Source organism: Lolium perenne, chromosome 1, assembly GCF_019359855.2.
Source record: "Lolium perenne isolate Kyuss_39 chromosome 1, Kyuss_2.0, whole genome shotgun sequence".
Classification (NCBI taxonomy): domain Eukaryota; kingdom Viridiplantae; phylum Streptophyta; class Magnoliopsida; order Poales; family Poaceae; genus Lolium; species Lolium perenne.
Genome location: NC_067244.2, coordinates 65,313,695 through 65,339,430, shown reverse-complemented (window position 1 = coordinate 65,339,430; position 25,736 = coordinate 65,313,695). Strand labels below are relative to the sequence as shown.

The window sequence follows — 25,736 nt, the reverse complement described above, 5'->3', positions numbered from 1 at the left end:
GGTTGGCTATGCCTTAGCTGAACAGTGACTCTTCAATCATGCGTGAACTGATCTTAAGTTTAAAAAGATCTTGTCACACAAAGTTATAATCTTAACAAACAATCCAATTATGTTTTTATATTTAATCTAGCTCTCTTTGCTCCACTATTTTGGAGTGATATTTCTGTTTTTATGGGTGCTTATTTGGGATCTGATGTTTCTGATAGCTCTAGAACTATCGAAGTTTGTGTTCTTCTGAAACTTGAGCCTTTTGTTTTGTCCTAATGGTTCCTGGCTTCCAGACATGGATGGCTTCTATGTAATACAAGTGCAACTTTATCAAAGCAAAATCCACTACTTACAAGCCAATTATTTTTGTTCTAGGTAATCCATCATATCATATGTAATTGCTTCTTGCACGGTTAAAAGGGCAAGCTTGACAGATTCTTGCATCTAACCATCTTTTGATAGAGAATAGTGTCTATCTACAGAGATCAAATATGCATGTCAATTCTTTTCCTTTTTGCCTTAGCTAAGCATTTTCTGCCAGGTTCATCTATCATTTAAGAATGTCCTCAACAAGATGCGATGCAGTTTTTTCCTTTGTTCACAGCTTGTGTCATGCTTATGTACCTGACAATACTACGTTGAAGAATGCTCCGGGGAATTAATCATTGAGAATGGGAAGGGCTGCAGGCTCCAGGGTGTTACCATTCAGAATGGTAAGGAATGTAGGCATCATTGAGAATGGGAAGGACTGCAGGCTCCGGGGAGTTACGGACGGGGCTTGCCTGTGCCCGTCTCGTGCGACCATCCGTGCGGCATCAGGCTTGGACGGCATCGCGCGGCTCCTACTCCCGTACCCTCAGGCCTCAGATCAGGTTGTTCCGTAAAAAAAAAGACGACACCGCCCCACCTGTATGCTCTCTCGTATACGAATCCTTCCGTAATACAAGCAACAAAAGTATAAACAGAAAATAGGAGATCGCTGATCCCATCTTGCGGGAAGACATCCACAGAATATACAGCGCCCGCCAAAATCTAATCTCCTGCTGATGCAAATAGAAATCGATGTACCCAACCAAATAAACACAGGTAAATTCCAATTGAACAACGCAGGAATCGTAACTTCATACACATGCTCGAATTGAACAAAGCAGCAATCAGCTCATGATGGGATTGATGGCGGTAAGAGATCTGACCGACGCCATCGTATGCGCTACCTCTTTAGTTGGGCGGCTCGCCGCCACGAACCAGGCAGCGCGGCCAGCGCCTCACTGCCGCGAGTAGTCCAATCTCCGCTAACCTCAGTCGGCCCTTGTCCCGCATCTTGCACCGTACGTTGTCTGGTGAGACCACCTGGGCCACAGATAGCTGGTAGGAGGAGCTCATCGCAAGGGGACGCGGTTGCCAGGAACGGGCTGGCGTCGGAGCGATAGAGCCGTGGTCTCGCTCGAGGCTCCAAAGCTTTGACTCCGAGGTGGAGGGCGGAGCGGAAAGATACTTCGTCGATGGTGGAGCGGCGAGATACTTCATCGACGACGGAGCAGGGAAATTCGTCGACGTGATGGGGCGGAGGGCCGGAGGGACATGGGCATGGCCAAAGGTCTGACCGGACGCCTCTGCTTCCACTGCTTGAGCTCGAGTTTAGGCCTGGAAGAATACACGGATGGGGATGGATGAGCAAGCGTATACGGGAGAGCATACAGGTGGGGCTGTATCGTCTTTTTTTTTTTATGGAACAACCTGAGCTGAGGGTACGGGAGTAGGAGCCGCACGATGCCATCCAAGCCTGATGCCGCACGGATGGTCGCACGAGACGGGCACAGGCAAGCCCCATCCGGGAGTTACCATTCAGAATGGTAAGGAATGTAGACTCCGGAGAGTTACCATTTAAAATAGCAAAGCAGGATTCATTGAAGCCTTGTTTCCAGTTCCTTTTACCACTGCTCTATTCAGTCTTGTTTAACGCATTTGAATGATTGTACCAATAAAGACGATAAGAGGTGTGTGAGAGTCTTTCATTTGTATTGCAACTGTGAATATTCGTGTAAAATATGTACATATATATGCAATGTTTATCTATGAGTTGCACACCCCCAAGCCCCCAGTTTTCCTTTGCACTAAATTTTATTTAGTGTCAACTTTTTCAGTTTTATGCACCATGATCTGTTATCTCTGCAGTCGGACATTAGTCTCTTCTCCCTTCTCAGTTTTTGTTAACAATTCCTGAATTGGTGTGATATATGGTGGTGATAATTATTTATATTGCTTTTGACTTCCGAACGATGAGATTATACATTCTGATTGGATTATATAAGAATAATATAACCTGCAATTTCCTAACGAGTTTATATTGACCTGAACCAAAAGATGAGCAGAAGTTGCTCCGGCAGCATTCATACGCCGAGATATAACCACAATAGATTATAAACGCTTGAAGAATCATACATCTAGAGAAGCGTGCTTTTGGATAAGAGATAATATATTTGGTAATGTTTGGTATTTGGGTACATGAATACATCGTGAACAGGAAACAACATATTAGAATATTTGTATGAGTCAGAAATTACACAAGAAAACAGTTCAAAATTTCAAGGAATCATCCTACATTTAGGTATCAAATTACAATTGTGTCTGTGTCCATAAAGGATGTCTCAACTTTATCAAAATATACGTTTATCAACACATGTTTTATCGTCTATATATATTGCCAATTTTGATAAAATTGAGACGTTCTTTTTTGAACAGATGGATTATTATATTTGATACAATATAGGTTTGTTGTCGTGCGTTGCACGTGCGTGTTTACTAGTCTAAACTAGCACAATACCCGTGCGTTGCTACGGGTAATCTTCTATCTCTAAATAGCAAACCCCACTACCTGATTTTCTTGGCCTGTGATGAAGCCACGTCACCCTCTATTTGTCACACGGTAGCGCACAGCTTTCTCCGGACGTGTGAATTATTCTCGCTTCGTCCCTACATTTTTCATACGTGGGCTGGGCCATTGTGGGCTGGCGACCGCACTTGGCGAATGGCTCAGCATTCATGTGCTAGAAAAAGGGATGCGGACTATTCTCGAGAAAATACACCACAGAACTGATGTTCGTCTTCCTCACCGGCCACGACCGTCCTCCTCCCGACAAACTTTGCAGCCACGAATATTGCAACGGCGATCTAAGACTGCTCATAGTGGGAGTAACATAGGTAGTAACATCACACATTTCAAGGCATTTTGGTGACATGGCATATTAATAAATGAAGAAAGAGAGTGAGATGGTAACTAGCTATGTTACCATAACATCACACATCTTTTTTTAGATAAAAGGCACTAGGTGCCCGACTTTAAATTAATAAAGCCTCACAGGTTCACATAAGATCAATACATGCTGCGGCGTACAGCTTAGCCAAGGAAAACATAAACACAGTACTGGGGTCGGCCTCCCCTAACAGACCGAGAACCAGAAAGAGGGATCAACTACGACATCCGCGCCCTGGGCGGAAGCAGGTAGATGGAAAATCAGTCGTCGTGCGGAAGATGAAGAGCATGGACCCGTCTGAGCTCGAAGATCAGCCACCTAAGCCAGGGACGGTCCTTGGGCTTCGCCAGGATGAGCCACTGCTGCATGCAAAACATGGTTTTAAAGATTATGTCAGCAGGGTGTCGAATAAGCTTGGACTCCATAGTAAGTTTGTTTCTGATAAGCCAAAGCGCCCAAGATTGTGCCAGGAAAAGGCACCAAATCGTTCTACGAGCCCGACCCGCGAAATTGGTGAGAATAGCGAAGAATTGCGGGAAGGATGCAGGGCACCAACTGCACTGGAGGATGAGTCTTAGGACGCTCCAAGCGAACATGGCAAACGGGCAGGAGAAAAAAATGTGGTCCGCCGTCTCTCTTTCCCCACAGAGAGCACAATTGCCGTTGCCCGGGCCGTGTCTCGCCAGGATGTTAGCACTTGACGGAAGACGATCGAGGACTAGTTGCCAGGCAAAGATACGGATTTTAAGAGGCACTTTAGCTGCCCAGATGTCCTTGAAATGCGCCACTGTCGCCCCTTGCGACAGTCGAGCATACAAGGATTTGACAGAGAACATCCCGTTGTTCTCAAGGCGCCAGGACACCTTGTCCTGGCCTTCAGACAGCACCGTTGAGTCGATCAGCAGTTGCAACTCTTCAAGTGCCGTGGCCAGACCCTGATCCAACTGTCTTCGGAAGCTTAACGGAACATTGGATCCGCACACGTGAGTCACGGAGTCCATCTGCGAAGTAGCAACATTGAATAAACCTGGAAATCTGTCCTTCAGCGGGGTATCCCCCACCCACCGATCCATCCAAAACTTGGTGCGGCGACCATGCCTAATGGAGTCTACAAGGCAATATGAGTCTACAACATAATTAATGAGACATTGCATGACACCACATCTAAGTTACTACCCACTATGAAGGTGGTAACTTAGACTAGTAACATGACATATGTTACTAGTCTAATTTACTCTCCACTATGAGCAGCCTAAGGCATTCTCCTCGCAAATGCTGCTGGAAACGCCTCATAAATCGCACCAATCATGACCGGAAAGTGCTCGATGGAACTCATCCGTCGCTTTCATCTCGAGTTTAAAAACCAGGCCATGTTGCCATATGCTTCAAGCACGCCAGCCTGCTCGCGCCGTTACCTCTGCCACCGGCCTCCACGCTGATGCCTGCCCGCTCCCCATTCTAATTACATCTTATTTTCTTCAATCGAACAATACGTCCTCCCAATCTGGCAGATTGAGCTCCGGCTGGAAACTAGCTCCAAGTTTTCCCCTGCAGCTGATTTTATTGGAAATCGATTCTATCTGCTGTATGCAGCATCTGAGCCACCATATGTTTTTGGATTTTCGGGCTTCTATGTCTGCTAGCTGAAGATTTCTTCCGATTTACTGGGACACTACCATCCCGCAATCGATCTCATGGAGCAAGGATCGACCACGCGCAGGGGTACGCACTCATGGAGTCGGTGGACGAGAAAGGCTGGAAGCCCTCCTCTCACGTATCCTCTCTCTACCTTTTCCCCTCACATCACTCAATTACTATCGGATCTGAATACTTTGATCTCTCGAATGGTGGCTTATTCTGCAGGTTCACATATCGTTCTGTCCTCAAAATGAGAGGAGGGCATACTGATGGAGTCCTGGTTCTTTCATTCTTTTTTGCGTGCATACTCATGTAGCTAAGAAATTTCATTTAATTTCTGCAGACCAGTTGGATTTTAGGTGGTTAATTCTCCAGGTCTTGGCCTCTTCTTGAAACAACATGTTCCCACGTCGTACTGTTTTCTGCAGCTTATGGAGTACAAGTTTTTATGAAGGATTCAGATAGTTACATGCTAACCGTATCTCAGCATCTGTGGACAAATTTTGCAGTGCATATTCGGTTGCCATATATACACAAACAAAGGGATATCCAATTCTGATATGAGCATGTATCTTCTTTATGGTCATATATTAATTATGTAATCTCCATATCTAAAGGCCTTTAAGGCACTGATTCCATCAACTAATCTTATACATCTATTAATCCCGCATGGACACGCAACCACTTCATTTCTGATGTCTGCTATTTCAATGGTTGACGATACTATCAAAGCATTGGTTAACAAGTTTATTAAGTGGAGGTGTATACTCACCTTAACTATCCAGTAGCGTGATTGGTAATGAAGAACTGAATTGTTCTGCTATAATATTTTTGGTACATCTTTTCCAAGCATGTGTTCATCTATTATCTCAGATTCATTTTGCATGCCAGGTATAATATCAATTATTTCCTAAAACAGAACATATATGGGAAGTCTTTCTTCTACATGGTTCAGGGCCATGACAGCATGGAATACAAACAAAGATGCAAGTTCGCACGGTTATTTCTACAATTTGCTATATATAACTGATAATTTTTTTAGACAAGTTTCTTTCCATATGCATTTGGGAAGTACACTGAATTGATATACCCATAAATCAGTTGGTGAATATGTACATTTTTAACACAATATTAACATTTTTTTAACTCATGCTTATGATTATAAAACATTTAAGTTACATACCTTTGTAAATCCATGCTCCTGATGAACAAAAACATTTAGTTGTATGCCTCCGTGTATCCATAGGTATCCCGCAGCAACGCGCGGGGTATCATCTAGTTCAACAAATGCAAAACACATTGTTCCTATACTTCGAATTAAAGCTTGTTCATGCAAAATTGCCAGCCCCCCAATTAAATCATATTCACCTCAAATTGCTCTGTCGAGCTCTTTCACATTCAGGTCTTATTTGATTTATGTCTTCTCAAATGGTTATAGTTGATGGCATTTGCTCTACCTTTACCTTTAGCTTTGAACGTCATTTGCGCCCAATAAAACATTTTTAATTTATTCAATTTACAATTTGACATTTGATCTTTTGAGGGATTATATTAGAGAGTTGAATACCCGTGTGTTGCAACGGGCCTCAATTTTGCCCTGAAACGTACTAAGCTAGTTTCCTATGGTAGAGTTGTCTTTGTGTCACCCTTTGGCATAGTTGAAAGCTTGACGAAATATAATCACATGGCATGCCGGTGCTATCAAAAAATTTGGTACTTTATTTGTGAGAAAATATTTTTTGCAAGGAAGATCACAGCTCAGAGCCTTTCTTTGACGCCTCAGTAGTGGACATCATACACCAGGGTCAGGAAAGAGGTCACAGCAGTGTGGGACACCTTGCCTTGTGAGTAAAATTCATCGATGGTACCGAAACTTGGAGAGGGAAATCGATACGGTCAGCGATCTTCGAAATACGCGATGTACGGTAACTAAATATGGCATAACAATCATTTAGGTCACTGGCTCGCTATACAGAGACGTATTTGTTGACGTGGCAAGTGATGGAGCCCATTTTTCAGCCTCCTAAAAGGGAGCAGGATAATAATAAAAAGCGAGCGAGGTGAAAAAGAAATAAGGAGGGGCTAAATTGCCAGCTAACCGAGGGATTAGGACCTCAATCTCCTTCACTGTGCACGCCGCCATGGCAGGCCGCCCGCTCTCGCTGCCTCCCCTCGAGCCATGGTGCCGTTGTCGCCTCGTCGCCAACTCCCCTCGAGCCATGGTATGTCCGCGCCTCCCCTCGATCCACACCCACCCCTCCTCCCGTCCGATCTCATCGGCGGCGTGTACCGCTGCCTCCCTATCGACGACGAATCCTTTTGTGGACTATGCGGTCTCCCTCGCCGGAGGCAACTCCCGAGGCGCCCCAACCTGATGGCTAGCTCCCTTTGTCAACATCCCCTCGAGCCCGAGCTCGTCGTCTCTCTTGCCAGTGTGTGCATGTGGCTGGAGCTTGGCTCGTCGACTCTCTTGCGGGTGCGCGCAGATGGCCGGAGTGTGGCTCGCTAGCGCTCTTGAGGGTGCGCGCACGTGGCCGGAGTGTGGCTCGCCGGCGCCATCCATGCCTGAGTTGCGAGGCCTCAACACCGAGCCAGCCAACATCCAGGACCCGTCAAGCCAAGGCAGAGCGCCCACCGACCTCCACCGCGTGACCCCGCGCCGGCGTCCTCTTCGCCAGCCGCCTGGTTCCCCTCCGCTCGTCTTTGCCTGTCCCATCGGCAGCGTGCTCGTGACCAGCACACGGCTGAGCAACTCGATCTGGGGACGCGACGTTGACGCGGAGGGCCACCTCGCTCATGGATGGACATCTGCGACCTCGCTGCGGACAAGGGAACGACCATGCATGGCGGTCAACGCATTCTCGCGTGGCCTCCAGTGTCGATCTGGTGCGGGCAGGCCGGCGCGTTTGGAGCTCGTGGTGGAAGGAGGAGGGAACTTCGGAGGAGAGGAAGGTCGGAGCAGGGGAAGACGGGGTGGCGCCGGAGGGAGGCCGGCAGTGGAGTCGGGTGCGGCTGGGGTAGAGAAAGGGGAAGAAAGGAAGGAAGAGGGTGGGTGACCCTGTCAAGTGGGACCCATCTGTCAGTTGGGGGTGGGGGCAGTACCGTGGTTGCATTTTACTCTTGCCTTGTCCACCATTGTAGTACAGAACCAAGTTTGATTGAAAATTTGCATTAGCCTACAAAGCAGCATGGCGTATGTGAAAATTTCCTACTTCGACTGCTTCTACCGCCGGCGATGCATCAGTGTACGTAACAAATCGAAATCCGTTGATCTCATCTAGCTTCCACTGTTTCTTGAACGGTGATGGCCTTTGATTGATGTTGAGTGCGTGCATTCAGATTATCGGTGATGCGGTGGGCGGCGCGGCTGTTGTCCATGGTGACGATGGCGTCTGTGTTGCTTGCAACATGGCCGGCCGGCAAAGATGGTTCGGTTCCGGGCACGCAGTATCGGCCATTGGGAAGACCAATTAGAGTTGTATAGAGGTTATGTGTACTAATTAGGACAATGCCCGCGCGTTGCGGCGGAAGAGCGAGCAAAGTTGCTGATCATGTATTTAATACTACTTCCACTTTAATTAAGTTAGACCTTAGTTTTCATAATCTGAAGAAAAAATTAGTGCTCCCTAGTTGCATGGACATCAGATCAGAACTTTGTTTGCAAATGAACACTATTCGGGTTATATATATATATTTACTTTATTCATATAAATTATCTGCATGGACATAACATAAGAACTTTGTTTGCAAATGAATTTTAAATTAGAAGATTTCTCAGCTGATTACACAATATAGGTAAGAAACAAGTATATCGATGAGAAGGGCAAGAAAGACCAACCTTTATTCTCTTTGGCCAACCTAATCTTGAATCCGCACTTCATTCTCGCCTACACATGCTACAATATGTACCTGGGGAGAATTCAGCAATGATCCTTGCAAGATTACTATAACTGAAGAATGCGTGCATTGAAGAGTAATACTTGGTATGGAGACCAACTTTAGAATTTGCTCAACCATTTGGTCGCTGTTGTCAGCTCTAACAAATCACTTCTTGGTTGAGAGGTACATTACCAGCATCAAAACTCTGTTGTGCGCTGAAGTGAATTTGTTTGCTGATTTCTGGCATGTGCCCTCTTTTCTAGAATTCTTCAGGTATGGTCAAACACAATACCAGAATCACTGATGGTACTGAAAAGTGAACATGTCATAGCTAAATGCAGGTAGTGCTGCAAATATCAAAATCAAAATTTGATATATTATGATATGTGAATTGAGATTTAGGAAAGTTAACATGGTAGTAACACAACAATATCTAAAATTAGCATGCGTGTTCTTAAGCTTCTCTACGAGCTTGCAAAGAAATTAGCACCTTCAGATTATGAATGCGAATTGAGATTTAGCACAATTAAGATAGTAATAGCATCTTCAGATTTTACAAGTCTTCTGTTAATACATTGAAGCAGCCTTGGTACATTGAAGCAGCCTTGGTGCTCCGTTGCGATCTGGGACCCGTTCATTCACATAACTGGTGGGAGTGTCCGTAATTTCGATCCAAAAGCAGTGGCAAGTACAAAACGGATGAAGAAAAAGGAGAGGAACCTTAATTTATTAGTAGGTATAAGTGTTGTTCTCAAGCTAAATCAACATAAAGCTACATAGAAAGAACAATGGTGCTATAAGAAAAGGAAGTGTAGGAACATGCTTGTTTTGATACAAAGATGTAGGAAACTGGGATGTGCTATCTAGTATTTACTTGCAAGCTCATGATGATTCAGGAATACATATTATGAATGATGTAGTACCTCGGTAATTAGGTCAGACAATATTATGACGTAGTACCTCAGTAATCAGGTCAAACAACTATCAATCAGCTTTTCCCTGAGGATTTCCATCTTGTTCGTCGCACATAGCCTGCAAATTGCAAGAAACCACACCTTTTCCTCCATGAGCGGAGCCACTATCTTTAAAAAAATAGAGGAAGCCTCAAATCAACTGAAGTTGCAACCACGTCAGCTCAGCAATTGGTAGATTGCTATTTCTCATTTATAATTCAGCTACCTCCAAAAATCAATACGTTGATGAATAATAGAAAAAATGTTGTTGATTGAAAGGGGTTACCCATAAGGCTGGGGCTATTACACGCAGGCGTAGCAGATCCGACAAGTTTGCGTGAGGAAATCAATAGGGTGCTCTCCTAATTTCCTTGCTAGCAGAAGGGGATCAGACAAGAGCAGCCACTCCTCGCATGAGTGTGAGCTTATCGCGGAACTGCATCAGAAGTTCAGAACAGCAGGGCGACGACGCACGCAGAGCCATGGGCCATGGCGCTTCAGCAGCAGAGCTGACACTGGAGCTCCTCCACACAGGATGAGACAGGACGCAACCAGCAACAGGGGAAGCACCAGATCAAGACTTCACAGCTAGAATCAGAAGCCCTGTCCTATCGCCGAAGCATCCGTCATGGCCAATGCGGATAGAAAATCCGACTGGAAATCCAAGATCCGCGCTTAGCTCCATTGCGGCCGCGCCCCAGTCCGGGGCCGAACCAGGGGCTGCCTTGGTGACGGCCTCCGAGGGCGGCTTCATCTCCACAATAATTTCATCGGGTGTGCGTCCACCCCGCCCGCGGCTCGGGGAACTGGTCGACGTGCTCCGCCCCACCATCCTCCCCTGATCTGCACCGGTTCAAAGGCGAGAGATCGAGGTCAGAACGGGGGTACTATACCTCATGACGGAGGAGGGCGGCGGCTCCATCTCGGTTTGAGCGGGTGGTGTCGGGCGAGTGGTGGTGCCAGTCACCGGCGTTCGAGCGGTCGGCGGCGGGGATCGATTTTGGACGGCAGGCTATGGTCGATTGGGCTGTGGTCAACCGTTTTTTCACCTGGGCGGTGGCAATCCATGTAATTTCGACTGAAAATGGAGGGTAGTTCAAAAACGGACGAAATTTTTGGGGAGAAACCTTACTTCCTTTATTAGTAGGTAAAGACTAGCAAAAGTGCCCGTGCGTTGCAACGGGAGAATCTAATACTCAAACGCTCGGGCAAACCATCTAAAAATTGCATGTGCGTTGCACCGGGAGAATCTAATACTCAAACGCTCGTGGAATCCAAACGAATTTACAATTACGCGTTCGTGCGTTGCTATATGTTGATTTTTATTGAATCTATGCCATAGAAAATTTATTATAAGCTTAGTTCGTACTTTAGCCAAGCAATTACCTTTAGTTTAAAAATCCTAAGAGAAAATAAGATGAGGCTAACAATGCAATAGCTTAAGCAAACAAAGAAAAGTAATGCTGAACTACAAATAACTTTCTTTCTAAGAAAACATTAAACAACTCTAAAGCACTGAAAAGCTAACGAAAGCTCATGTGAAGCCGATGATCTTCACCAATATGGCAAGATCACTCTTGTAATAATGAAAACTTAATAAAGTTCATTTTGGTGTAAGAAATACAGGACATGATCACACTTTTAGTACCCGTTCAAAATACAACAAACCCTCAGAAATCATGATGCCATGAAAATATTGTGCTTATAAGCTCCACAGAAATGAGTTGGATGGTGAGCTAATACAATATGATCCTAGGTCGTCATGAGTATAGAAAATTAGAATATGAATAACAACCATTACCTACTGTCTTGTTTGATGTACAATATGAGTGAATAATTATTCCAACAGTCTAATATAAAGGTCACTTATGTGAGCTAGGTTTCTTTCTCATATTCCAACATTCATACATCAAGACCAAAGATGTCGCAGATGGATTTTGAGTAGGATAGAATGGATATTCTGTTTCGATACTGGCAAGTGCAGCCCAGCCCAGGTATATTCGTTGGTCAAAGTTGCTGATTCTAGGAAATTCCTATAAAATGTCCTTTGGTAGGTGTGTATTTTCTCAACTGGGATAGCGCATCTAACAACTGTTCTGTAAATTCATCGAATGAAAAACAATCGAAGTAAATTGAACATGAGCATGTACCTTTGGATTATACACGCAAGTTCATGAAGCACAATGTCTACACTGCGTCACGCCGATTATACTGAACTAAATGGCTCACCACAGAGTATTATCTCCTTAGCCTCCTTGTAGTTGTTGATGGGAGCTGCTGACCGCTCTCCGTATCGCTGCAACCTCCGCAGCATCAGCGGCTCTGTCAAGGGATGCCGACCGCGACGACGTCTACACCGCCTTGTTCTGGATGCAGATCTCGCACCCAGCCACGCCCGTCTTCACCTCGTGCCTTGTCAGCGAGCGAAGCACATGAGGACACGGGGAGGGCGGCGCTGAGCCCTGTGATTCGGCGCGCTCTGAGTCCGCTGTGCCGGTGGGGGTGCCCGTAGTTCTATTGGAGCTAGCACCGGAGGCAGGCCAGCGACCGCGTAGGTGGGCGAGGGAGCTGAAGGCGCGCGGGAGTCTCAGCGAGCAAGAAGTGGGGATGGGGTGAGCGGGGCTCTAGCCGGCGACTCTTGTCGATGGGGGCGGCTGAGGCCCTGCCGGTGGTGCGAGGCCTCGCTGGTAGGTTTCCGTGGTAGCTTGCATTGATGTCGATTGGGGATTTTTTTTCTTCTTTTGCGGCTGTTGCCATCGGCCACATTCTCCCTCCCCTCGCTCTGTTCAGGTCGGGACGGCAGAAACTTGATCTCTACGGCCGGCGCCCCGCTACGCCAGGTACACGTGCGGCGGCACCACCCATCTGCGTCCTTTGCTCCTGCTCGCACAACGTGGCGGGCCGTCCGTGAACGCCTGGATCCGTGCGTGGCGAGAAATTTCCGGCGAGGTTGGAATCGATTTGTTTCAACAGATCTGTGGGAGTCTCCGAAGGAGGATATGGTTATATATCGGTGGATTTTCGTGTGCAAGGAGGCAAGAAATTAAAAGAGCAAAATCAGAGATTTGATTCGAGAACTAAGTTTGGTAAGAACTCGTTCTGGTTCGATTGGTCATCTCCAGATCTAGCGTTGCGGCGGGGATCGTGGGCTATGGGCTCTTCCTTCCTTGGCGAGGGAGGGAGAGGGGATTTCTCGGGAGAGGAGAAAAAAGAAGACCGAACCGGTACAATGGCACTGTACAGTAATATGAGATTTGGTGGGAGGGTAAAATGATCCAAATAAATGTTGGACGAAAATTTTGGCAGAAACCTTATCTCCTTTATTATTAGGTATATAGATTAGGTATAGATAGAAAACATACCCGTGCGTTGCACCAGAAAAAATCATTGTTCTTCTCAACAATTAACACTTACAAAAGCCCATCTAATTAACCAATTGACAGATTATTAATTACCACCTTCACGGGTGTTTTATCTAATCATAGAAACTCTTGAGTAAAAACTATTTCTCATACACGTACAACTTTATTGGCCAACAAATTGTTAAGAATTCAACACCAATAGATAGTAATTGTCCTTTATTAAAATTTACGGAAAACACATTAAAGAATGTACCAACATATATGTGATGAAGCCATCAGCGCTCCCACCTGCTTGCCTCTACGGCCGACGTTGCTTAGGCAATTAATGAGAATCGGATGATCCTATACTGATGCCACACTGGGAAGGTCGGGTAAGCACTACAGGGCGCCGTGTGTTCAGTCTGAAGTCTGAACCACCACGTCCTGCTTGCCTCCACACCGACTTACCGCGTGAGGTCGCCGGAGCTTCACAGCGCGTGGCGAAATCAGGTCGACCCCGCGGACATGCAACGCCCAGTTCCTCCATGGGAGATGCCATCAAACACAGACAAGAGGAATATCCCATCCCACGGCTGCGAGAAATAATCTTCCCAGGGCAGTGACCACACAAGGCCCCGCCATGGACAAGCTGGTCGTCTCCTTGCCAAGAAAAGCATGGCACCTCGAGTCATACCAAACTCTCTCAAATCTGCTTTGAGAGAAAAGCTACAACAGATGTCTGTCGATTTTCCGTGTGCTTGTGTCTGCCTCGGCATCATCTACGGCTGTCCGTACGCGTAGATAGTATCGTCCCGCGATCCTCGTGAACCGATAAACCATCTGTTCCATGCTCAGCGGCGTCGGCTGCTGCGCAGGCGTGCGCTAGTTTAAGGGCCGGTTTGGCGAGCTCGGTTAGGAGTAGGGGGCAGGGCGAGGTAAGATCGTCCGTGCGCTAGTTTAAGGGCCGGTTTGGCGAGCTCGGTTAGGAGCACAGGGCGAGGTAAGATCGTCCATCGCGTCTGCACCTTGGCTGATTCGAGTATGACACAGTCGCCTGAGATAGTAGGAGACGGGCCTGCGCCATGCTGCCGCTGCGGCTCTGTTTCTCTTGTTCTCTTCTTTCCGGCGGGATCGCCGACTCACCGTACATCATCAACATCAGAAATTTGGTCTCCTGGACGTATCCACTGCCGGTGGCGAGGAATCGAGCAGAGATGATGGGCTATGGCGGTGATGCGAGATTAGGCTCCAGGTGTGGGCTAGTGCGCCTTGACTTTAGGGCCTGCGACCGTGCGGGTTTTATCGTAGCCATCTAGGCCCCTGATGGATATACTGCTCGATTCGATCTCCTCCGGCCAAAAGGAGGACGATACGACAGACGCTAGGTGCTAGTCGTGGCCGTTTATGATAGTGCTTATGGATCGTGTAACACACATCAGATCTATCGTATCCCGGACAAACTCTAGTGTGACATATCTAGGAATCCAAAATTTGCCACGGACCAAACCCCACGGTCGAACAAGAAATAGACGGAAGAAGAAAACATACGGACCAAACCACGGAAACACTATTTTCTTTATTATTAGGTATAGGAAAATTTGCCCGTGCGATGCTACGGGTTACGTAATTTGACCTCTATCTTTACATTTTTAAAATTCCATACTAAATTTTTCCTTATGTTTTACCTTTTCGTATTATTTGGCAACGTGGATTTGTAGGTTTTATAAAATAAAATTTTGAGTTTCCTAGTGCAGATTTCTGTTTTTCACGGATGTTAACTATTTTCTAGTAAAAAAAAAAAACTCCAGTTGTGTTGTGTGGTAGAAAAAATTGTACTTGTTGTCATACTAAGTATTTTTTTTCTGCAATTGTCAGTGAGATTTCGGACCAAAACAACTGAACTACTCAGACTTCTTTTGCGGGAGAAAAATTCACAATGTGCACCAATTTATCAGCAAAACTAAGAAAAATATCAAAGGAGGTACACAACGCTCGTTGGTTTAGTAGAAGTTCAGAACCAGCGTCGCCCTTTTTTTCAGAACAAGCAAGAAGCGATAGCCCAATCAGTCCAATCAGCCCCAATTTTAAATATGTACTTCCAATGCAATGGTAGCTACCACGTCAATCCAGAAAGGACAAATCAATCGGTATACATTTATAAATTAGACACATTTTCCTATCCATTGCTACGGGTTAATTTCGCAAGGTTTTTCACATTCAACAAAATCAAAGTTTTCTACAAAGTATCACAGTTAAATTAGACACAGTCACGAAACTGATAATTGACTTGTAATTTTCTATATGGGAATCCAGTCCACAAACAATATCTATTATTCAAGAAAAAATGTGGTCCCCAAATTTACTTTTTCTCGTGGAAAATTCTCAATTTTAGTTGGCATACCTTTGATTCATTGTGACGGTTTCTACTGTGTCACACTAAATAAAATGAATAACCTTTCATTTGTTTTAAATCAAAGCAAAATTGACTTGTGTTTTGTACCATGCAAAAGCTAAAATCACAAAAAACCATCATTTTAAATGTATCGCAGTAAAAATATGCCAGTCCCGTATATACCTTGTTCTCACGGTCGGAGCCACCACCGGGTCGAGCCGGGGCGACCGACCCCCCTCAAAATCTGGCGGAAAAAAAAAAAAGACCCCCACTCTCCCCAATCGGTATCGAGCGACCCGAGCGACAGGTCGAGGCGTCGAGCGACGAAGGCAGGCAGGCAACGACGGGAGGAAGACCTAGCCGCGCCGCCGCCCCGGCCCGCTCCGGCGGCTCGCCGGTCGCACCGCGGCGTTTCCCCGCCGCTTCGCCGTGCTTTCCCGGCCCGCCCCCGCATCTCCCCGCCGCCCCTGATTTCATAGCTTGTGACAGTTTGAGTGATCTTGCTCTCAAGTTAGTTCATAAGAGATACCATGAGACCTTTTCATTGGTCTACCGCCTAATTACACTTGCTTTGACATTGCCTATGGCAACATCATCAGTTGAGAGGGTTTTCTCGGCAATGAATATTATAAAATTATCTCTTCGGAACAAGATAGGGGATGATTGGCTCAATGATTTGATGATTTGCTATGTTGAGAAAGATATATTTGCCAAAACTGATGAAAAGAAGATTATGCTACGTTTCTATTCCTACAACAACCGCAGAGGTCATCTTCCGCGGGGCTTTCGTCTTCCAAGCTTAGATACAACTTAATGGTATGATACTATCGTATCAAAATGTGGCTCTATTTTGGTGTTCATGTTTTTTATAGTCATTTTGTTGTTGTACTTGATGAAATATGCATATTGAATATGTTTGAACCTCTTTTGTTGAATACATTTGCTCTTTTCTGTCAAAAAAAATTTAGAGCTTAATTTCGACCCCCCTCAGTTCAATTTCTGACTCCGCCACTGCCTGTATGATAGTGAATCCTACTCTGCGTGGACACTCTTCCTGCAACCTTCCCAACAACATTATGGTCGCTGTAGGTAGGGAGCAGACAAGCGTCTCTTCCCGCCACGGTTTCCTGGAGCCGGAGGAATATGATTGCTTCCAGTTAGAAGGCCACTTCAGGAGTAGACCAGCCCTTGCGTAAATCAATTAGCAGCACATTCACGACCTGTCTTGGTGTAGCGCATGATTAAAAGGAAAATTCTCCATCTCCAATTTACCATGCAACTTCTTGTCGTTGCTTGTAGCTACGGGGGGCTCTAGTTTCTATCATAAACTTGGGCATCGCATCCTCCACTGCTTAAGGAAGCCGCTTGTGCTGCACCCCCGCTGCTCCGACGTCCCGCGCCCCTGGTCTCGTGATCCGACATCCCGTATCCCCGTTCCTGAAGCCCCAGATCAGCTTGCTAGAACGATCGCTAGGGCCACGACCCACGATGCCACAGGACAAGACAGCCACGACGGCCACGGATCTGGGCGGCGGGGCGGGCGCCGATGACATTGCTGGGCACTAAAATTTATGCAATTGTACCAACTCGTTTAGAATTCAGGAGAGCACGCATAAACCACCGGAACCAATATAGAACGGAAGTAGTACGGACATGGTCTCTGGACGCCCTCTGCCTCCGATCGAAACCTTGTGTCATTGCTTGCCACAAACACGGCGGGACGCGTCTGTCTTTCTGCTCCGGCGATATTGCACGCCTGAAGCTGCCATCGTCCTCATCGGCAGCATCTCGGGCGCAGATTAAGTAGGCGTCGAGCATGGCGGTCATGACGTCCTTGCGCGCTTGCCAGCCCCGCAGCCTGGGCGGGTGGTGTGTTTGTCTCTGCTCTGCGTGGGCGTCGCCGTCACCTTGTCTGGCCCTAGGAACATGCTTTCCTCGCCCACAACCTCCGTCTCGTCGACTTTGCTTCCGTCCGTCTTGATCGGCTGTCCTTGCTCTTGCTTGATATCTCTTCGGATCGACAGAATCGCTATCTCGTGTGAGTCAGAGAAGGCAAGAATAGAGCGATCCGGATCTGTCTGGATACTTCCTGTCCGGGTACGGCTCAATCTGGAGACCGGGGAATAGGAAGGAAACGCATTGGAGGGGTGACGTACGGGTCAAACCAAAAAGAGTTAGCGATCGATCAAAAACATTGCACGGACCAAACGGACGGACGATCAAATCAAACGGACCGAACCACGGAAACGCTTTTTTCTTTATTATTATATATATAGATAAAGATAAAGATAAAGATAGAGGTTATGTGTACTAATTAGGTGCGTAGTGGGCCTCCTGTAATCCTTCAATGATTTTATTTTTCCTGGACTTTTCCTTGTTTGAACGGATGAGGTGCATATGCTGATTGGGCCGATCGAACAACGTGTGGTTTTCTCTTTCTCAGGACGTACGATGTACCGGTCCGATATAGATTTAATAGTAAAGATTTAGATGTATCTATACACTAAATTGTGGCTAGATATATTCAAATTTAGATAAACTTTTATCATCTATTTATGGAAAGAGGTAGTATCTATATTGATGGGTTCGATGCATGGAAAACAAAAAAATTCTACCGTGAACATGAAAAAAAAACCAAGATCCAATCTAGGAAGAAGCAAGATCTAATCTATACCAAGATCGAAGCAACAAGAAGATTGCGAGACTAACCCTTGAAGATTCCAAAACCTACGAGATTAGATCTCGTTGTTGATGTAGTCAATCGTCCGTGCTGCAATCCGGTAGCACTTCCGTACTCGGTCGTGCTTACAGTGTCGATGAAGCCCGTCATCTCCCCGTTCCAGCGGGCAGCGGAGGTGTGGTAGATCTCCTCGGAATCCTAGCAGCACGACGGTGTGGTGGTGCTGGTGGAGGAGAAAAGCTCCAGGGCTTCGCCTAAGCCGGAGCTGCTCTATGGGGGAGAGAGGGGGTGTCAACACCCGGATTTTTAAGTCCAGATGCCTATTATGCCATACATCGCAATCCCGGGAAGATTGTTTTTGTGAGACATAATAAGTTCATATCACATCACATCATTCATTACAAACCATAATTGTCTTACATCAAAGGATCACATGATCCAGTCTTAATACGACAATTGATCTAAGGATCAAATACATAACACAAAGCGGAAGATAACGTAGTAGCGGTCCATCTGTTTCACAGACAACACTTGACGTCAGGAGGTAGTTCTAGTTATCGTAGACGTCATGCTGACCACCTTCCGGGTACTGGTTCTCCTCTTCATAGTCTGGCCATTTGAATAGCTAGGGACAAAGCCATGAGTACTTTAAAGTAGTCGCAAACTATACTAATAGAATTACTAATAGCTCTAGTAGGTTCTAAGCTCTAGATTCATTTGCATAAAGCCAGTTTTATTTCATAAACACTTACTAGTCAAGACTCTTTATTTACCTAGACTTACAAATGTGGGAACATTAGTGTCATTCCCACAACTCTGTTGTGATTTAAGTCAAAGTCATATTTCAAGTCACCATTCATTTTGGAAAACATCTGACAACGGAACAGAGGGAACCCATACTAAGATACATAAATTTCCAGCTAAAACCTTACCCATAATCAGGTATTGTGGGGGTACTCTAAAATTGGAATGGTATCGCATCCGAACCCAACCATCAGTTTTTGTCAAATTCACAATGTCATTCAAAAGTCACATTCACCTTCAAAACTTTCAATAGAATGAAACTGTTATCACCGGAATTTGACCGAGTCAGAGGTGGGCCGCGATCAAGATGGGCTTAAGGAATATATATGGAAGAATTTATGTGAATCGGCCTTATGCAAAGTTTGGGCTAGTTTGCCCGTGTATCTGTAACATAGTAGATCCCATCTTAGATTGAAAGATAGAGTTTAACCCATGCACGGTTAGGTGCACGCCTAAATTAGAAAGTCCCCTGGACTATAAATATGTACCTAGGGTTTATGAAATAAACAACAATCATCGTTCACCACAAATCAATCTAGGCGCATCGCCAACTCCTTCGTCTCGAGGGTTTCTTCCGGGTAAGCATCATGCTGCCTAGATCGCATCTTGCGATCTAGGCAGTACAAGTTTATTCGTCATTCATGCGTTGCTCGTACTGAAGCCTTTTTGATGGCGAGCAACGTAGTTATCTTAGATGTGTTATGGTTAGCATTGTTCTTCGTATCATATGCTATCGTAGTGCAACCCTTAGACATCTAGCCGCCCTTACACCTATCCTAGGTGTACGGGCGGCACCCCGCTTGATCATTATTTAGTAGATCCGATCCGTTATGATTGCTCCTTGTTCTTCAAGGATTAGTTTAATATCATCATAGTTAGGCCTTACAAAGGGTTGGAGGATCCAGCGACGTGTAGGGTGTAGTTTGCTAGCCCTAGACAGGATGTTCCGAGGATCAACCTCGTGTTGGTTTTTAGGCCTTGTCTAGGATTGGCTTACGATCACCGTGCGCGGCCGCGAGGCCCAATCGTGAGTAGGATGATCCGATTATGCGGTGAAAACCCCAAATCGTCGTAGATCGTTTTAGCTTTATCTTGATCAAGCAGGACCACCATATATTCGTGCACCTTGTACGAATCATGGGTGGATCGGCTCCTTGAGCCGATTCACAGGACAACCTGAGAGCCGATCGAGGCTCGTATTTAATGTTTACGTGTATGCCATGCAGGAAACTAAGCGAGGCATCTCCATCACCTTCCTGACCAGGTATAGGTCAGGTGGCACGCCCTTGCACCAGCATCGGACGTGCGTGCCGGAGTCTTTGCGGGCCGTCGCTCGGAGGGACCAGGGCCAGCCGCAGCCCTAAGTTGTTCCCGGCTCTCTTTGTGTTGCCCGTCGCTGCTCGCCGGTGGGTTTCGACCGCAACACATTCTCGGCACGCCCGGTGGGACAATCTTCGACATCAACCACATCGCCATCTACATCCGAGATGGCGGACGGCACTCCGATCACGTACGAGGATCTGACCGACGAGCTCAAGAAGAAGTATGACGAGGTCAAAGCTATCCTCGAAGCCGACCTCATCGGCTCTTTTCACAGGACCCGTTCACATGGCATCAGGTGGAAGGGGTTCTCGCCTGATGGTGCGCTCGATGGAATAGACCTGTCCGCCCCGTCAGAAGAACGCACCAGGTCCCTGCGTCAGGAGATTAACTACCTGGTGGCTCACTCGCTACACCGCCACTCTGAGAACCTGGTGAACACTTTGGAGTGTGTCGCTCTTCGGGTGATCCAGGAGATCATGAGGCACCAGTACTCTCCGTCAGGACCAGCTCTCGGGACACACCAAGGGGAGATGCCACTCCAGTCCCGTCCACCGCTGCCATTTGCGTTGGCAGCACCAGAAGTGCCGAATTCACCGGCATTCGTCGTCTACAAGATCGGTGGTGACCCTAGTGACTGCCAGTTCTTGCATGAGGCGCCTAAGGAGATCCCTCACGGGTACATGTGCACATACGTGCCAGACTGCGGTAACTGGGCACTCACAAACCAGGCCGCAACAGCAGGGACTTCTGGGAAAGCAGGAGGAACTTCAGCGACAGATCTTGAGAAGCAGACGTGGCTAGCTAAGTACGCCACTCCAACAAACCTCCAGAGCGCAGCTCCTGCAGTTGGCTCAGAGCTGGAAAAGCAAGCATGGCTGGCTAAGTATGCCACTCCGGCGAATCTTCAGAGTTCGGCTCCTGCAGCCCGGCACCGTGGATCAGATCAGCACGATCCTGAGAGACCAGTTCGGCATGGTGCCGAAAAGGAGGACAATCGGCTATTCCAAGCCGTACCCCGACGAGTACGAGTTGGTCCCGCTACCACCCAAATATCGGCTCCCTGATTTCTCCAAATTCAATGGATCAGATGGTTCCAGCTCCATCGAGCATGTGAGCCGATATTTGGCACAACTAGGAACGGCCTCAGCATCGGATCCACTACGCGTGAGGTTCTTCGCACAGTCCCTCACGGGATCGGCTTTCGGGTGGTATACTTCGTTGCCACCGGACTCCATCCGGACTTGGAAGCAGTTGGAGGAACAGTTCCACATGCAGTTTCACTCAGAAGCCTCCGAGGCCGGCATTGCCGATCTAGCTCAAATACGTCAGAAGCGTGGAGAAACCGTGGCTGAGTACGTCCAGCGCTTCAGAAATCTAAGGAACCAATGTTATTCGGCTCGTGTGACTGAAAAGGAAGCAGTCGAGTTGGCAGTGGTGGGCCTTGCATCACCAATCAAGGACATGGCCTCCCAAGCAGACTACCCTTCACTGGCGCACATGGTTCAGAAACTGTCGGCATATGAACAGCGCCACCTGGACTTGTACCAGGACAAATTCAAGCGTGCGGTAGTCCTGGTTGAGGCAGATGAAGACGAAGGTTCTGCGGGAGATCAAGAGGTAGCAGTGGCTGAATGGACTCGGGGGGCAACCCCCGTGTCCTGCAAATGGGTTAAGCCACCAGGTCCGCCCAGAGGGTTCAATTTTGACGTGACCAAAACTGAGCAAATCTTCGACCTCTTACTCAAGGAGAAGCAGTTGAAGATACCCGAAGGCCTCAAAATCCCCACGGTACAGGAGCTGAACAGAAAGCCATACTGCAAATGGCATAACTCGCTCTCCCATGCCATCAACGACTGCAGGGTGTGGCGTCAGCAGATCCAAATGGCGATAGAACAAGGACGTCTGATTTTTAACCAGTACGCCATGAAAGTCGACACCCACCCCTTCCCCGCCGTTAACATGGTGGAGTACACTTACCCTGAAGGTTGCCAGCCAGGATCCTCGTTCAGCATCAACATGGTAGGACCTGGACACCACGCTGGCAAGGACGGAGACGAGGGCAGCTGCTCTCGTAGCAAGGACACAGAGGAGGCCGCTCCACGCGATCGGCTCCGCCACGATGGCAAGCGCTACATCACAGAGGGAGAAGTAAGGAATGTGAGATATCAGCGACCCCTCTCTGATCACCTCCTCAATAAGTATGTGAGTCAATACAGCCAACGCCGACGATCCAGCGACGATGATGATAGAGACCGTCTAGCTAGGGACGCCAGAAGACATCGTCGGCATGATCGCGATGATGAGGAGTACGAGCGCCGTGCCAAGGAGGAATCGAGGAAGCAAGACGACGAGGATAGGCACTGGGACTGCCCCTTCTTCAGACACTGCTGGGATTCAGGAATGAGCCGATTGCCTACAATCGGCAATTGCCCAGAATGTAACCAGAAGAAGAAGGAGGCAGCTAACGTGTCCGTTTTCCAACGCTTAGGGCCTCTCCCACCTCGAAGCAAACACGCTGAGTCCCCTCGGGTAGAAGATCTCGAGGATTTGGAAGACGATGAAGAAGAAAAAGACAGGTACCACCGGCCAAGGTGGTGCCCTGATGGACTCAGCCGTTCCCAAAAGCGTAGGGTTCAGCGGCTGCGTGGCTTGGAAGAAGCCGAAAGGTTGTACCTGCACACGCTAAGGAAGGCGCGGCCTGATCTGGCCGCGAAAATCCAGCGAACCCTGGATGAAGAGGGTCGACCACAAAGAATGGTGTGGCGCCCCAAGCAAAGGAAAGCCGATGATGAGACATCGGCTGGCACGAACATGGTGTTCATCCTTCCTACGGAGTTCAGTGCTCCAGGATTAGACGAGGCACCTGTGGCACAACTTGACTGCGGCCCACGGCCGGTTATCTTTGAGAAGCCACGAGAAAGAAGCTACAGACATCTGAAGGCCCTGTACTTGCGAGGTTATATTGATGGGAGGCCTGTCAACAAGATGCTGGTAGACACCGGAGCGGCAGTCAACATTATGCCATACTCTATGCTACGTCGGTTGGGACGCTCTAGCTCGGATCTGATCAAGACCAACGTGACATTGAGCGATTTCAACGGCCAAGCGTCTGACGCACAAGGTGTCCTGAATGTGGATCTGACCGTAGGAAGGAAAACCATCCCTACGACGTTCTTCATCGTCGATAGCAAGAGCACCTATGCTGTTCTGCTAGGAAGAGATTGGATCCACGCCAGCTGTTGCATTCCCTCCACGATGCACCAATGCGTAATACAGTGGGATGGTGATGAGGTAGAGGTCGTCCAGGCCGATGACTCAGCCGAAATTTCAACGGCTGACATGAATGTTTGGGAAACAGCAAGCCAAGAACCACTCTCAGGCATCAATTTGGACGACTGCGAGCGCATCGTCCTGACGAAGAACGGGGTTAGGCTGGTCTTATCCACCGGCCTGACCGTGTAGCAAGAACAAACTGATGAGAAAACGTGGCAAGGCCGATCCTCGGGATCGGTCCCAAAGATCTATGAAGGAACATGGCAAAAACCTTCATTAAGCGCTTCGATCAATATGGAGGCCGATTCCAGCAATCGGCCAAAATTGTCCTCACCACATGTTCTGCTTGTGTTCAACATCGACCTACTGGGCAGCGGTTTTACGTCGGCTGATGAGTCAGGGAAAATCAGCATTGGTCCTACCGGAGCCGACGTGCAAATACAGTGCCTTGGCTAACTACAGAGCCGATATCTGCAGTTACCTGACAGATTCGGCTCGGGGGGCACCTAATCAGATAAACATGTGCAGATGAACATGTGTGCAGCGAAATATTGGGGGCCGATAGGAAAAATCGGCCAGTAAAAAAAAATTCATGACATACAGCAATTCATGACATACAGCCGATGCAAGGACATCGACTTTAGAACTAAGAAGCAAAGCCGATGCACGGCCATCGACTCTAGTATGTTTGCACAAGAGCCATTTGCGGCTTGTTCAAGACACGGATCTTCACCAGGTCCAGTTCAGCTACAATGAGCCGATTGCAGCAGGACTGTCAGAAGTCAGTTTGGCGTACAAGGAGGCAGGCAATCGATGGGGTCAAGAGCAGCTGAATCGGCAGGGTGGCTGTCTCAGGATTACCTGAGTTCAAAGCTTTTTGTCTGATCTGTGCATCCTCGCCCGTATTCTTGCCTTGGCTGAGGCTCGGGGGGCAGCTGGCCCGGTAGATGCTCTGTTTTAGAAGCCGATTGAGGCGTCATCGGCTGATCCTTCATTGCAACCTTCTTCAAAGAACGATCTCAAGGTCATCAGTTGAAGAATTGAAGGATGGACTGTGAAGAACCGATGCGTTGCTATCGGCTCGTTAAGCATTGGCTAAGGGGACAAATCGGCAAAATCAGTATGAGGGGAAATCGGCTAAATTAAGCTCGAGGGAAATCGGCAAAATCAGATTGGGAGAAGTTCTTCATTGATAAGCAAGATTTCTTACATAAAGAGCTGATTGCTCTCAAAAGGAAGTACTAGGGGATACATTGCCCCATCTACTACTACTGATCCTATGCTAAAGGTCCTATCTACGGGCCGTCGCTGCCCTCGTCGTCATCGTCGTCGCCGCTGTCGGCGCTACTCCCGGCGGGCTCGTCATCGCTGCTCCAGCGGCCGCCGGCCGGGCCCTCATTGTCCTCATCCTCCTCGTCAGCATCGTCGTCGTCGCTGTCGAAGTCGCTGAGGTTCCCCGGCCAGGGGCAGAACTGTTTGGCCGGCGGCTCGTCGGAGGAGGTGTCGTCCTCCTCCTCTTCCTCCTCCTTCTCCTCCTCCTCCTCCTCGGGAGAGGTGAAGTCGTCGCAGGAGAAGCGATCGTCATCGCTCTCCTCCTCCGTTTCCCCGTCTGCGAGGAAGCGGAGGTCACTTTCCCCGTCGGTCAAGGACTTGTCGTCCTCTGACCAGACGGAGAAATCATGGCTGGATTCCTCCCCGGCCTCGATGGCACGGCGGGTGTTGGCCGCATGGACCTCCGCCGGGTTCGGCTCCGGCGTCGGCTCTCGGGAAGAGGAGGACTGGGTGGAAAGATCCGATGGGGCAGAGGAGGAAGAAGACATGGTGGCGCAGGAGGGCTTTTGGAGTTGCTGATGCGAAGGGGATGCGGGAGTAAACTGTTTGGAGCGGTTAAATAAAAGGAGATATAGTGGAAATTCAATGCCACAGCAGTTTCCGAGGAAGTGGTGCCTAAAAAAAAACTGCCAGGTCACGCGGAGAAGTTGAGAAGGCAAGGCATCATGATGAAGGATACTGCGACGGTTCTGCTCTGCCACGACATGACCCGACGAAGAAAAAGCAGAGTGATTTTGGAATTATCAATTCCAAAACCAGGGGGGCATGTGTTATCACCGGAATTTGACCGAGTCAGAGGTGGGCCGCGATCAAGATGGGCTTAAGGAATATATATGGAAGAATTTATGTGAATCGGCCTTATGCAAAGTTTGGGCTAGT

At 47.8% G+C, this 25,736-nt stretch overlaps 1 long non-coding RNA gene across 13 annotated transcripts; it reads right to left on the bottom strand.

The window, feature by feature from the left end:
* Nucleotides 1-3,241: 3,241 nt before the first annotated feature.
* Nucleotides 3,242-12,942, bottom strand: LOC127295616 (uncharacterized). 13 transcript variants are annotated; one of them, XR_007847972.2, is made up of 4 exons: nt 8,952-12,898; nt 8,719-8,789; nt 6,064-6,155; nt 3,242-3,601 (listed from the first exon to the last, which is right to left on the bottom strand). It is a non-coding gene; the product is annotated as an uncharacterized lncRNA (long non-coding RNA). The 13 variants fall into 13 exon arrangements; XR_007847969.2 differs by having other exon boundaries at nt 3,242-3,604; nt 8,719-12,898; XR_007847963.2 differs by having other exon boundaries at nt 8,719-12,898.
* Nucleotides 12,943-25,736: the final 12,794 nt, after the last annotated feature.